At 36.9% G+C, this 15,161-nt stretch overlaps 1 pseudogene; it reads right to left on the bottom strand.

The window, feature by feature from the left end:
• Positions 1 to 1,148: 1,148 nt before the first annotated feature.
• Positions 1,149 to 15,161, bottom strand: part of LOC105527552 — a 53,693-nt pseudogene continuing 39,680 nt past the window's right edge.

Here is a 15,161-nt window from a genome sequence, read left to right as displayed (position 1 = left end):
AATTAAACGGTTCATTATCTGAATTTTTTTTATCTTTCAGCTGTAAGGATGGGTCTTATTTAGACACAGCCAAAATTACTGCTCTATAAAGAGCTTAGGGCTACCCTGACTCTGAAAGATCTATATAAAACTCAGTTCTATTTCCAAGGCTGCTATAGATCCAAAATAAATCATCAGCAGTCTGTACATTCATTTATATATACATACTGTACCTTCTCTAACTGAAAATATTTCACACAACAGATTGAATTCAATATGCTTTCCCTTAAGATGCTATTCTGAAGAGCAAAAGTGCTATTGCCTAAAATTTTAAAAGATGAGATGTTAATTGCAGTGTTTTTATAGCTTCAACATTATCTCCACTGATGATTCTCTTAACCTTTCCAATTACAAAAATGATCCAAATAAGTATCCTAGTTTAATTAGAAAATATGTGGTCAAATCCTTAGATTTTTGGCAGATTGCATTCACAACTCAGAAATTAATGTCTAGGGAATGTGTCTTTCACGTATTTCAGGTATACTCAGGATCAGTAAAGATATTGATACTTTCTAGATATTGTAAAGCAGAATATAGATACTAGCATAAAACAGGCAATATAGAATGCCTTTCAAATTGAATAGGTACATTTTTCTGTTAAATCAGGAAAGACTTTAAAATGATATTCCCTTTTAAATTTTTTAATTATATAAATAATACATTTTCAATGTAGGGAAATGGTAAGATACAGATGGGCAGTGGTCTTACCTATATCCTTCCAGATATTTCCCTCTGGATAGACATGTATATTTTGTTACAACAATTTCTGCACCTCAGAAACAATACAAACAGTAAAAATAAGGTTGTACTAGCCTTATTAACTGTTGCACAGCTAATTTATATACAAATATATGTGCATTCATTTCAATTTTGACTTTTAAATTTAAATTGATGCTCTCAAAATAATACTACAAGTTTCCACATTAAGCAGCAACAGTTTCAGAATAATTCAAAACTTGATTCAGGCATGCTGCTGATAAAAAAAAAATGTACTTTTTATTTCATTAAAATATGTAGCTTTCTACTACTGCATCCTTCGAAGAGAAGAACATTCTGCCGGTTTGGCCACAGGCTCTTCACGTATGGACAGTTACTCCCTAGTAAACTCTTCATTCATCCTGGTGTTCTTGAAAATATTCATCAAACATACAAGACTTATTCTCATGTTCCTTTGGTTATTTAAATTTTGAATCTTCTCCACATTGAATGGCAAAATCAATATGCTATAAGACAATGTTCGTACTTTCTTCATCTGACTGATCATGAGGTAAGAAGAGAACTATGCTGCAGTCATCAGTCCACATACAGCTTTAGTTACTTTTTTGAATTTTTTGCTTCTTAAGTCATTTGTAGAATAATCGAATAAGGAATCCATGTCTGGATCGAGAAACTCTCAGTTTCCTTTTTAGCTTTTTTACTCTGCAGCTACATTTTGATCACGATGTTAACTTGTAGCATTTCTAGAGAGAGCATGGCACTTAGGACTGCCAAGATGCCAGAAATATACTTGAATGACTCCACCATGAACTGAGAATCAACAAGAAAAACTCCATAGACTCAGAAACCCCACTGCTCGAGCTGCAGGACCAGCTGCTTCATCACAGTCAGGTGAATGTACAACTCATTCCAAGCTGGACAATCAAAGTTAGCAAGGATATTACCAATTACTAACGGGATTGTAATTGTCCTAGTCCTTCTGAAAGCAATTAAACAATATGAATCAAAAGCAATACAAAGGTTCATACCTTTTACATATCTTTACTCTCAATTTATGAAATTATAGACTAACCAAATATTCCAAAAATATGGAAAAATTATATGCATGAAGGAGTACCTCAGATCATTATTCATAACAGTAAGATATTGGAAAATACCCACAGTGACAACAATAGGAAAGTGAAATTATAGAGCATCCACTCAAATATTGTCAAGCCTTTTAAAAATAATGGTTATAAAGACTGTGCAAGGGCATGAATAATGCTTATGACATGATATTAAATAGTGACTCAAGCTTTATAATTATTTGTACTAATGACTTCAATAAAACATAAAAAGAGAATGCTCACTATTACTAAGACCGACTGTCTAAACTAGATTGCAATTTTTCATCAGGAGAGTGGCAGACAGAGTATATGTGTGATATGGTTTGTATCTATGTCCCCACCAAATCTCCAACATTGGGGATTACAATCCCCAGTGCTGGAGGTGGGGCCTGCTGGAAGGTGATTAGATCATGGGGGTGGATCCTTCGTGAATGGTTTAGCACCATCCCTTGGGTGCTGTTCTCATGATAGAGTTCTCACCAGATCTGGTTGTTTAAAAGTCTGTGGCACCTGCCTAGCCTGCCCCTCCACCTCTTCTTCCTCCTGCTCTGGCCATGTAAGACGTGCCTGCTTCCCCTTCGCCTTCTGCCATTATTGTAAGTTTCCTGAGGCCTCCCAAGAAGCAGATGCTGCCATACTTCCTGTATAACCTGCAGTGCTGTGAGCCAATTAAACATCTTTTCTTTATAAATTACTCACTCTCAGGTATTTATTTATAGCAGTGCTAGAACAGATGAATACAATGCACATAGACTGTTCCAAGACCTTGGAATGTCTTATGTAAAGGCATATTATTAGTCAGTGAAGTAGAACCATGAGAAGTAATATAGATTAAAAGGTTTGTTATAGGGATTAGATTTTTATGAAACTATGATGCTGGTGGAGAAGTCTGTGCAAGGCTGTTGTATCTGTGTCTGATGTTGAACCTTAAGTCACTATAGAGTAGCCAGCCAGCAATTGGTAGGAAAGCCTGAGTAGATGAGGGCAAGGACATACTAGAAGCCAAAAGGACAAGCGAGTGCTTGAGGGCAAACTTAACCCAAGTCCCTTGGCTTGGGCTTTCTGTCACTTGCAATCTAAGGAGTTCTAACTGATAAAAGTAGATCAGTCTTGGCCTTGAAATAATAAGTCTGATTATGTTATAGAAACTTCACTATGGCTCCACCTAGCAATAAAACCCATGGAGCCGAGTGACTGACAACCCCTTCCAGAGACCAAATGGGCAGAATCTGGGAAAAACTGGGAAGACAAAAGGAGTTAAAGACTGAGGCGTGGAGGAGAAAGCAGCAAGAATAGGAACCTTGAAAAGTGGCAGTTTAGTAACCTTGAGGCTCTAGAGCGAAGACTCTTCATGGACATTGAGAAACTTGGAATCTGCTGAATGGAGTGCAGAAGTCACCCTCTAATCTCCACCTTCTATGCATTCTGTGTGGGTTAGAAAAAAAAAAAGAAACCAAAACCGTAAGAAAAACATGCATAATGCATTCTTCAAGACCCTAACAAACTGAGCGGCACATGAAGATAAGAGATCACAACCAACCATAACAAAAAACGAAAACAGACAATAACCACTACGGTGAACATGCATCCACGCTAAAGGGAAAAGAAAAAAACCAGACAAAAAAACAAAAAAAACACACCACAAGCACTCACAAATGAACACTCATAGACCTATACAGCCGAAAAACCAAGAAGAAAAATGGTCAACACAAAAAAAAGGAGTCAAAGCAAGGCACAAAAGCGCATACCCACAAGCCCACCACCATCCCAAACTGACGAGAGAACATTAACTCAAGCAACCTGTGTAACAACAGAAAAGAAAAAAAAAGCTAATCCCAGTCCAGACAAAAAAAAAAAAATGAGCTGGACATAGCGGCACAAACCAGCAGACCCAAAAATAAGGAAACAGAAACAGAAAAAAAACTAGAGCACAGGAAGAACAGACTGCAATCAGCAAAGACCATGCAACTATAATGCAAACTCAACAACACACAGAGAAAGGAGCTAAAACGAAAAAAAAAAAGGAAAAAGAAACAAACAAAAAAAAGTCCTAAAAAACGAAGTAGCAAAAGTAAAACGACAAAATCAAACAATAAAGAAACAACTGGTAAATACCAAAACTAAAATTACAAATACACCAGCCTAAAATGAACAACAGCCCAGCCAACCACCCATAACTCAGCAGTATTGTGCACCAAGACGCTTATGACAATATACTACCACAAATATACAACGGTAGGGAAGAAAAAAGAATGCAAATAAAACACCCACAGAAAAACTGGATTACGGATGACCAGCCACATAAGAAACAACCATGAAACAATAAACACCAAACGAAAGCAAACGTGAGATCACAATTTATCTCCACAGTTTTCATGTTATGTTATTATCCTAATGTTGCCTTAAGACTCTTGAAAATAACACTTAAAAAGATCCACATTTCTCATATCTAAAGGAAGTTTTTCTCTGACATCTTTCATACTCAATTATTGTTTTAACCTGCCTGTTTCTATTATATAGCAAATAATTTGCTTTTTAGAATCAAGTTCATTGTGATGCAGTGACTATCATTTGCTCTTTTGAACGGTGGTTGATGATTCTGTGGCTTTTGTAGGTATCACAAAAGGGATTTACTTTTATGCAGAAAACTGAGGCTCAGCAAATGAATCTATATTTACAAATTGATGATGGTCTGAAATGGTGGGAAGAACTGGCCAGTCTCTCTAAGGGTAAGAGAAGAACATTTAAAATGAAGTTGAGCTGATGGTGATGGGGCAGGGTGGTACCACTTCAGTGTACGAAAACTACAGAGAAAAAAAAATCACCTGATTACTATGGTAGGGGTGGGTTCATGATTACATCATGAAAGGGGCAAATAGTTTAGAATATGCTAGGGGCTGGTGAAGAATTAAAGAAAAAAAGACGGAAAAATGAAAGGGGGTAAGGGAAGAAGGGGAAAAGGGAAGAAGGGGAAAAGGGAAGAAGGGGAAAAGGGAAGGAACGAACAAAGAAGATATTAAGAGTAAAGGGAAAAAGAGAACACTGCAGTAGGGCTTTGGGCTAAAAGACATAGAGTGACTTTTGTGGTAAAGACACCAAAGAAGGTCGTGAAATGGGTATCCAAAAAAAAAAAAAAACAAAAAAACAAAAAAAAAACGGGCAGCCTGTGGCGCTGCGGCTGGATAAAGAGCATCAGGGACAGGGAGGCTGTAATAAGATTCCATCACCATCTCTGCCCATCACTAGGGCTGGAGGTAGAGAAAAACTTCCCCTACTCAAGAAAAAAGAAGCTATTTTTGTCAAGTTAAATGAGCCTGAACCTGCAGAGCTGAATTGGCAGATGAATATTGTTAATTGGTGCAGTTTCTTCGGTACAGGAAAGAGTTTCCAATCAGACCAGCGATTCATCGGCCACATGAAGGCAATTTATTAATAAAAACGAACTGAAGTTTCAGAATCCTTGATAATGATGAGCTCATAGTCCTTTGCCTCCCTTCCCTTCCCTAGAAAGGATGCACTACAGCAATGATACTTCAGTGATATCTTCTCCAGCCCATTCCATATGTGGCAACATTTCAAGTGGTTTTTTTTTTTTTCATTAGGAATTTCTACATTTAGTTGTCAAATCAAGCTGTTCTAATTGTCTAATTGTGATTCTCCCTTCAACAACAGACTTTTTGAGAAGTTCTTGACTCAAAGTAACCAGGAAAGTCTGCTAAATGCAGCTTAATTCTGAAAAGTGAAGGGGAAAACAAAACGAAACAGAGAGGAGAAACAGTCTCCCTTTTAAAAAAATTAACTTTATTTTACATTTTAATAAATTGGATGAATGTATCCTCCTATGTAACCATAACCACATTAAGACATGGAGAATTGACATCACCCAAAAGAATTCTGGTTTCCACTGGAGTAACCACTCTCCCCAGCCCTGGTCATGGACAGCCACTGGTCTCCTTTCTGTCATTGTAGATTAGTATTGCCTTTTCTAGAATTCCATACAAATGAAGTTATATGATGGTTTTTTAAAAAGTCAGCGGAACGTTTTTTGAGATTCAATCTGTGTTGCTGTATGTTCATCATTAGTCCGTGCTTTTCATGGCTGAGTAGTACTCTATTATATAAACGTACTCCAATATGTGTATCCATTGGCATTTGGGTTGTTTCTGTTTTAGCCCATTAAAAATCTGACGGTTGTATCTGAAATGGGTATAAAGTGGTATCTCATTGTTTTAATTACATTTTCCTAATGACTAGTAATGTTAAGTGTTTTTTCATGTGTTTATTGGCCATTCATGAAGTTCTTTTGCAAAATGTTTGCTAAAATCTTATGCCCATTTTAAAAAACAGGGCCATTTTGTAACCGCCCAATGGGTTCTCCTTGCCTGCTGCCCAAGTAAAGGTGATTTATCAAGGAGTTTGTCCTTTGCGTGCCCAGGTAAAGGAATTGCAATAGAGAGGGCTTAATTTACTCAGAGCCACCTGAATGGGAGACTGGATTTTTATTGCTCAAATCAGTCTCCCTGAAAATTTTTAGACTGGGGTTTTTTTAAGGATAATTTGGCAGACAGGAGGCCAGAGAGTAGAGAGTGCTGACTGGTTAGGTCAGAGATTAAATCGTAGGGGACTGAAGTGGGTTTCTCTTTTTGTCTTCTGTTCCTGGATGGGATCGCAGAACTGGTAGAGCCAGATTACTGGTCTGGGTGCTAGCTGGTGGATCAGAATGCAGGGTCTGGAAAGTATCTCGAGCACCAGTCTTAGGTTTTAAAATACTGATGTTATCTCTGGGAGCAATTGGGGAGGTTCAGCATCTTGTGGCCTCTGGCTGTATGGCTCCAGAACATAATTTCTACTCTTGTGGCTAAGATATTACTCCTATAAAGGTAGTCTGGTCCCCAGGCAAGATGGGAGTTGGTTTTGGGAAAGGGCTGTTATCTTTGTTTCAAAGTTAAACTATAAACTAAGTTCCTTCCAAAGTTAGTTCAGCCTATGACCAGGAATGAACAAGGGCAGTTGGAGTTTAGAAGCTAGATGGAATCAGGTTAGATTTCTTTCAGTGTCATAATTTTCTCACTATTATAATTTCTGCAAAGGTAGTTTCAATTTTTCTTATTACTGAGTTGTGAGAGTTCTTTATATATTATATATTATTTCTTTTTTTTCTTTTTTTTTTTCTTTTTTTTTGAGTCAGGGTCTTGCTCTCTCACCCAGGCTAGAGTACAGTGGTGCAATCATGGCTCATTGCAGCCTCAAACTCTGGAGCTGAAGGGATCCTCCCGCCTGAGCCTCCTGAAGTGTTAGAGTTACAGGCATGAGACATGGTGCTTGGATAATATATTCTTTGGTGTCTTTCATATAACTGAATTGTAAAATTTGATGAAGTTCAGTTTCTCCATGTTTTGTAGTTTGTCCTTTGTGTGGCCTGAAAAGTTTGCCTACTCCATAATTGTGAAGATCATTGCCTACATTTTCTTTTAGGATTTCAGCTTTTACACTTAGACCTATACTCCATTCTGAGTAAATTTTTCCATGTGACATGAGGAACACATTGAGGTTCTTTTTATTTAATCCATGTCTATTCAGTGATTTGGGCACTGTTTATTGGAAAGACCATCCTAACTGAATTACCTTGCTGCCTTTATAAACAATGAGTTGACCACATATGTGGTCTGCAGGTCCATCTGTATGCAAATAGTGCATTATCTTGATTACTGTTTGCATTAGTCAGTTCTAATTAGTCAGTTGGCTGCTATAAAGAAATACTTGAGACTGGCAATTTATAAAGAAAAGGGGTTTAATTGGCTCATGACTCTTCAGGCTGTATAGGAAGCATAGCGGCTTCTGCTATTGCAGAGGCCTCAAGAAACTGAAAATCATGACGGAAGGCCAGCGGGAAGCAGGCTCATCTTACATGGCCAGAGCAGGAGCAAGAAGGGAGGAGGGGAGGTGCCACACACTTTTAAACAACCAGATCTTGTGAGAACTCACTCACTATACCGTACCAAGTGGGGATGGTTTTAAACCATTCATGAGAACTACTCCCCAAGATCCAATCACCTCCCAGTAGGCCCCACCTCCAACACTGGGGATTACAATTCTTAGATTTGGCAAGGACACAGGTCCAAACCATATCACTGTTACCATACAGGAAGTCTTGAAATCAGATGGTTAGATCTTGAATTTTTATTCCTTTTTTACCTCAAAATTACTTTGACTATTCTATGTTCTATGTTCTTTGCATTTCTGTTTAAATTTTAGAGTCAATTTGCCAATTTCTACATCAGAAGACTGTTGGGATTTTGATTAGCATATCATTCAATCTATAGACCAATTTGAGTAAAATTGACATCTTAACATATTGAGTTTCTTGTTGCATGAACACGGAATATGTATACACTTGTTTATGTTATCTTTAATTTCTTTCAACATGTTTTGAAGTTTTTAAAGTACAGATCTTGCAAATATTTTATTCTTAAATAGTTCATATGTTTAGATAACATGCTAAATGGTGTAGTTGATCAGATTTTATTTTCCAGTTATTATTATCAGTATATAGAAGCACCATGCAGTTCTTATATTAAATTGAACCCTATGACTTTGCCAAAGTCATCTAGTAGATTTTTGAAGTTTTCTTATGATTTTCTATATAAATTATCATGATGTATACAAAGATATACAGTTTTATTTCTTTCTACAACTGTATGCATTTTATTTATTTTTTAAATTTTAAACATTTAATTTTTGTGGATACATAGTAGGTCTACATACTTGTGGACTATATGGGATATGCTGATACAGGCAAACAGTGTATAATAATCACATCAAGGTAAATGGAGTCATCATCACCTCAAGCATTTATCCTTTGTGTTACAAACAATCCAATTATACTCTTTTAGATATTTAAAATGTACAATTAAATTATTAAATTATTTTGACTATAGTCACCCATTGTTTCTAACTATTTCTTTGTATCCATTACTCATTCCCACTTCCCCCTCCCAATTTCCCAACTACTCTTCCCAGACTCAAGTAATCATCCTTTTACTCTATCTCCATGAGTTAGATTGTTTTAATTTTTAGCACCTACAAATAAGTGAGAGCATGCAAAGTTTGTCTTTCTGTGCCTGGCTTATTTTACCTAACATAATGATCTCCAGTTTTATCTATGTTGATGAAAATGACTGGCTCTCATTTTTTCTATGGTTGAATAGTACTCTATTGTATATGTGTACCACATTTTCTTTATCCATCCTTCTGTTGATGAACATTTAGATTGCTTCCAAATCTTGGCTATTGTGGATAGTGCTGCAATAACCATGAGAGTGCAGGTATCTCTTTGATATACTGATTTTCTTTCTTTTGGATATATATCTAGCAGTGAGATTGCTGGATCATATGCTGGTAGCTCCATTTATAGTTTTGTGAGGAACCTCCAAATGGTTCTCCATAGTGGTTGTACTAATTTACATTACCACCAACACTGTACTGGGGTTCCCTTTTCTCCACAATTTTGTCAGCATTTGTTATTGTCCATCATTTGGATAAAAGCCATTTTAACTGGAGTGAGATGATATCTCATTGTAGTTTTGATTTGCATTTATCTGATTCTTAATGATATTCAACACCTATTCATATACTTATTTGCTATTTGTATATCTTCTTTTGAGAAATGTCTATTCAAATCTTTTGCCCATTTTTTAATTGGATTATTAGGTTTTTTTTCCTATAGAGTCGTTTGAGCTCCTTATATGTTCTTCTTATTAGTCCCTTGTCAGGTGGGTAGTTTGCAAATATTTTCTCCCATCTTGTGTGTTATCTCTTCATTTTGTCTATTGTTTCCCTGCTGTGAGGAAGCTTTTTAAATTGATATGATCCCATTTGTCCATTTTTGCTTTGGTTGTCTGTGCTTGTGGGTTGTTACTCAAGAACTCTTTGCCCACTCCAATTGTTGTGTAGAATTTTCACAATGTTGTCTTGTGGTTGTTTCACAGTTTTAGGTCTTAGATTTAAGTCTTCAATCCATTTTGATTTCATGTTTGTATATGGTGAGAGATAGAGATCTAGTTTCATTCTTCTGCATGTGGATATTCAATGTTTCCAGCTCCATTTATTGAAGGGACTGTTTTTCCCCCCATGTATATTTTTGGCACTTTTATTGTCAATAAGTTCACTGTAGAAGTCTGGATTTGTTTCTGAGTCCTCCATTCTGTTCCATTGGCCTCTATATCTGTTTTTTTGTGAGTGCCATGCTGTTTTGGATACTATAGCTCCACAGAATCATTTGAATCAGGTAATGTAATTTCTCCAGTTTTGTTCTTTTTGCTCAGGACAGCTTTGGCTATTCTGGGTCTTTTGTGGTTTTATATAGATTTTAAGATTGATTTTTCCATTTCTGTTAAGAATGTCATTGATATTTTGACAGGGATTGCAATAAATCTGTAGATTGCTGTGGGTAGTATGGATATTTTAACAATGCTGCTTCTTACAATCCATGAACATGGAATATCTTTCCATTGTGTGTGTGTGTGTCTGTGTGTCCTCTTCAATTTTTTGTATCAATGTTTTATAGTTTTCATTGTAGAGATCTTTCACTTCTTTTGTTAGTTAATTCCAGGGTATTTTATTTGTAGCTACTGTAAATGGGACTACTTTCTTGATTTTTTTTTTTCAGATTATTTTCTATTGGTATATAGAAATGCTACTGTTTTTTGTATGTTGACTTTATATGCTACAATGCTGAATTTGTTTATCAGTTCTAATACTTTTTTGGTGGAGTCTTTAGGTGTTTCCAAATGTAAGATCGTATCCTCTGCAAACAAGAAAAGAAAGATCCCTTGAATTTCTGTACTATTGATTTAACGTCTCTGGTTGCAATGTCTTCTTTTTCATCTCTGATTTTATTTATTTGGGTCTTCACTCTTTTTTTCTTAGTTTGGCTAAAGCTTTTTCAATTTTGTTTATCTTTTCAAAAAAATACACTTTTTGTTTCATTGATCTTTATTATATTTTTCATATCAATTTCATTTGTTTCTGTTGTGATCTTTATTATTTCTGTTCTACTAATTTTGAGTTTGGTTTGCTCTTGCTTTTCAAGTTCTTTAAGATGCACCATTAGCTTGTTTATTTGAATTTTTTCTTATTTTTGGCATAAGCACTCATAGCTACAAACTTCCCTCTTAGTACTGCTTTCACTGCATACCATAGGTTTTAGTATTTGTTTTTCCATTATCCTTTGTTTCAAGAAATTTTTCCGTTTATTTCTTAATCTCTTCATTGACCCAATAATCATTTAAGAACATATTGTTTAATTCCCATGTGCTTGAATAGATTCTAATTATTAATTCCTCTCATTACTTTATAGTTTTATTCCATTGTGATCAGAGAAGATGCTTGATATTACTTCAATTTTTTTGGAATATTTTAAGGCTTGTTTTGTGATCTAATATATGGTCTATCCTTGAGTATGATCCATATGCTGAAGAGAAAAGTGTTTATTCTGCAGTTGTTGGATTAAGTGTTCTGTAAATAATGTTCTAGGTCCATTTGGTTTATAGTGCAGATTAAGTCTAATGTTTCATTTTGATTTTCTGCCTGGATTATCTGTCTAATGCTGAAAGTGGGGTACTGACTTTACTAGCTATTATTGTACTGGGGTCTATCTCTTTCTTTACCTCTAATAATAATTGCTTTATATATCTGAGTGCTACAGTGTTGGGTGAATATATATTTAAAATTGTTATATTCCCTTGCTGAATTGACATTTTTATCATTATATAATGACCTTCTTTGTCTCTTCTTATCATATTAGTCTTTAAATCTATTTTGTCTATTTTATCTGATACATATATAGCTATTCCTGGTCTTTTTTGGTTTCCAATGGCATAAAACATATTTTTCCTGTAAGCAACAGAACATTGTCTTATATTTTAAATCTATTTAGCCACTTTATGTCTTTTGATTGGAGAGATTTGTCTATTTACATTCAGTTTTATTATTGACAAGTAAGGATTTACTGCTGCCATTTTATTATTTGTTTTCTGTTGTTTTGTGGCCTTTTTTTCCTTCTTTACTTTCTTCCTGTATTCCTTTAAATATAGCTGTTTTTCTCTGCTGATATGTATTAATTTCCTATTTTAAGGCCAATAATTCTTAGGTTTGCCCCTTTTAGGCTATTTTCTAGATCTTGTAGACATGCTTCATTCTTTCATATTTTTTGTCTCCTCTGACTGTGTATTTTCAAATAGCCTGTCTTCAAGTTTACTAATTATTTCTTCTGCCTGATCAATTCTGCTGTTAAGATTGATGCATTCTTCAGTATGTGAATTGCATTTTCAGTTCCAGAATTTCTGCTTCATTCTTTTTAATTATTTCAATGTCTACATTAACTTTATCTAATAGAATGCTGAATTCCTTCTCTGTTATCTTGAATTTCTTTGAGTTTCTTCAAAACAGCTATTTTGAATTCTCTGTCTGAAAGGTCACATATCTCTGTCTCTCTGGCATTGGTCCCTGGTGCCTTATTTAGTTCATTTGGTGAGGTCACGTTTCCCTGGATACTCTTAATGTTTGTGGATATTCCTCTATGTCTGGGCATTGAAGAGTTATATATTTATTGTAGTCTCCAGAGTCTGGGCTTGTTTGTGCCTGTCCTTCTTGGGAAGGCTTCCCAGGTATTTGAAGGGATTTGGGTGTTGTGATCCAAGTTTTTGGTCACTGAAGCTATATGTGCATTAGGGAGCACTCCAAACTCAGTAATGCTGTAATTCTTACAGACTCCTAGAGGTATGATCTTGGTAATTTTGTATAAGATCCAGAAAATTTCTCTGGATTGCCAGGCAAAGTCTCTTGTATTTTTCCCTTACTTTCTCCCAAACAAACTCTCTCTCTCTCTTTCTCTTTCTCTCTCTCTCTCTCTCTCTCTCCCCTTCTCTCTCTCTGGTGAGCTGCTCTCTGATGAGTTGGAGGTGGGGTAACACAAGCACCACTGTGGCTACCACCACTGGGACTGTGCTGGGTCAGACCTGAAACTAGCACAGCACTGGGTCTTTCCCAAAGCCTGCTGTAACCACTACTTGGTGGTGAAGCCAGGCAGTCTTGTGTCCTTCCCTTCAGGGTGCCAAGTTCCAACCCAATCCCCCACCACCAGGCCTCAGGCAAGTCCAGAGATGCCAGCCAGGAGCCACTGAAACTTCAGAAATCTAGCTGGCGCTCTATTTTACTGTGACTAGGCTGGCACCAAAATCACAGGATAAAGTCCTTCCCACTCTTCCCTTCCCTTTCCCCAGACAGACTCATCTCTCCCCATGTCTACCATCACAAGTTCATGGGGATTTCTGCCAGAAATATTCACTTAATGTTCTACCACGAATGTTCACTTAAGGTCTGAGGGCTCTTCAGTCAGCTTGTGGTGAATGCTGCCAGGCCTGAGACTCACTTTTCAGGGAAGTGGGCTCCCCTCTGGCCCAGAGTAGGTCCGGAAATGCCGTCCAAGAGCCAAGGCCTGGAGTTGGGAACCCCAAGAGTCTAGCTGGTGTTCTTTTTCACTGTGTCCAAGCTGGTACCTAAACTGCAAGGCAAAGTCCCCTTTATTCTTCCCTCTGCTTTTTCTCAAGCAGAAGGAGTCTCTCCTCATAGCCACCACAACTGTGAATATGCTGAGTCACACCTGAAACCAGCACATCTCAGAGTCTCACTCAAGGCCCATGGCATGTACTACCTGGTTACCAGTGCTGATTTTTCAAGGCCCAAGAGCTCTTTAGTCGGCAGATGATGAATCCTTCCAGAGCCAGGTCCTTCCCTTCAAGGCAGCAGTTTACCTTCTGGCTGAGTGTGTGTCTAGAAATATTGTCCAGGAGGTAGGACCTGGGTGGGAGGCTTTACGACTCTCCCCAGTGACCTATCATACTGTGGCTGAGCTCTTATCTAAGATGCAAGACAAAGTCTTCTTTACTCTTCCTTGTCCTCTCTTCAAGTGGAAGGACGGGATCTCTTTTGGAGCTGAGAGCTGTGCTGCCTGGGGTTGGGGGATGGGTGGTGTAAGCGCTCCCTGGCCACCCTGGCTGGTGTCTTGCTAAATCACCTGCCCCCAACGTCCACTGGCTACAAACCCAGCTCAGCCTTAAGTCTTGCCTAGGAGTTGCAGTCCTTGTGGCCTAGCCTGCCTTTCAAGTTTATGTAGAACCCCAGAGTGCTTAAACCCAGAGTAGCAAGGCTTGTGGTATCTCAAATTACAACTGCTAGAATGGGCAATTCCCCTCTGGCTAGGGCTGGTCTAAATGTTCCCTCCATGTTCATTGGCTGAGTTCTGCCTGGTGTTGGCAGCACTAAGTTCCAATGCCAATTCCCACAGTCACTACACTCTCCTCCCCAAAGCATACAGTTTTGTCTCTATGCCATGTGGCTGCTGCCAGGAGATGAGGGAGGGTTGGTGTTGGCAATACAAGACTGACTCTCCTACCCTCTTTAGTGCCTCTTTCAGTAATATGAAGTTAAAATCAGCTACTGTTTGCTTGCCTGATTTTTGGTTCTTATGAGGGTGTTTTTCTGTGTAGATGTTGTTAAATTTGCTGTTTCTCCAGGGAAGACAATCAGCGAAGGTTTCTATTTAGCCATCTTGCTCTGCTTCCTCTCACATTTTATTTAGTTTGATCCTATTGCATTGACTACGATTTTTGTAAAGTGTTGAAGTGGTGACAATGATATCTTTGTTTTCTTCCTCATCTTGGTTTTTCACCATTACGTATGATAATGACTATGGGATTTTATCATTATCCTTTATCATATTATGAAAGTTACCTTCTCTTCTTAGTTTTCTGAAAGTTCTTAGAGAATTAGTGTTAAATTGTGTCAGATAATTTTCTGCATATATTAAGATAATCTTGTGTAATTTTTTTTCTCCTTTATTTTGTTAATATGGTAATTACACTGGTTTCCAAACACTAAATTGACCTCTCATTCCTGGAATAAAACCCACTTGGTTATAACATGTCATTTTTCTATATACTACTGGATTCAATTTGCTAAATATTTTGTTAAGAAATTTTACATGCATGTTAATGAGGGATATTGGTCTGTAATTTAGTTTTCTTGCACAATGTTTGCCTATTTTTGGAAATGTCGACCTTGTGAATCAAACTGGGACAATTCTTTTCTTCTACTTTACAAAACATCTTATAAAATATTGGTATTATTACTTTCTTAAATATTTGATAGAATTTACCAACGATCCCATCCAGGTCTGACATTTTCTTTGTGGGAATATTTTCAGTACAAATTTAATTTTTTTTTTTTTTTTTGAGATGG

The sequence above is a fragment of the Colobus angolensis genome, unplaced genomic scaffold (assembly GCF_000951035.1).
Source record: "Colobus angolensis palliatus isolate OR3802 unplaced genomic scaffold, Cang.pa_1.0 Scaffold63, whole genome shotgun sequence".
NCBI classification, from domain to species: domain Eukaryota; kingdom Metazoa; phylum Chordata; class Mammalia; order Primates; family Cercopithecidae; genus Colobus; species Colobus angolensis.
This window is presented reverse-complemented; position numbering and strand designations above follow the sequence as displayed.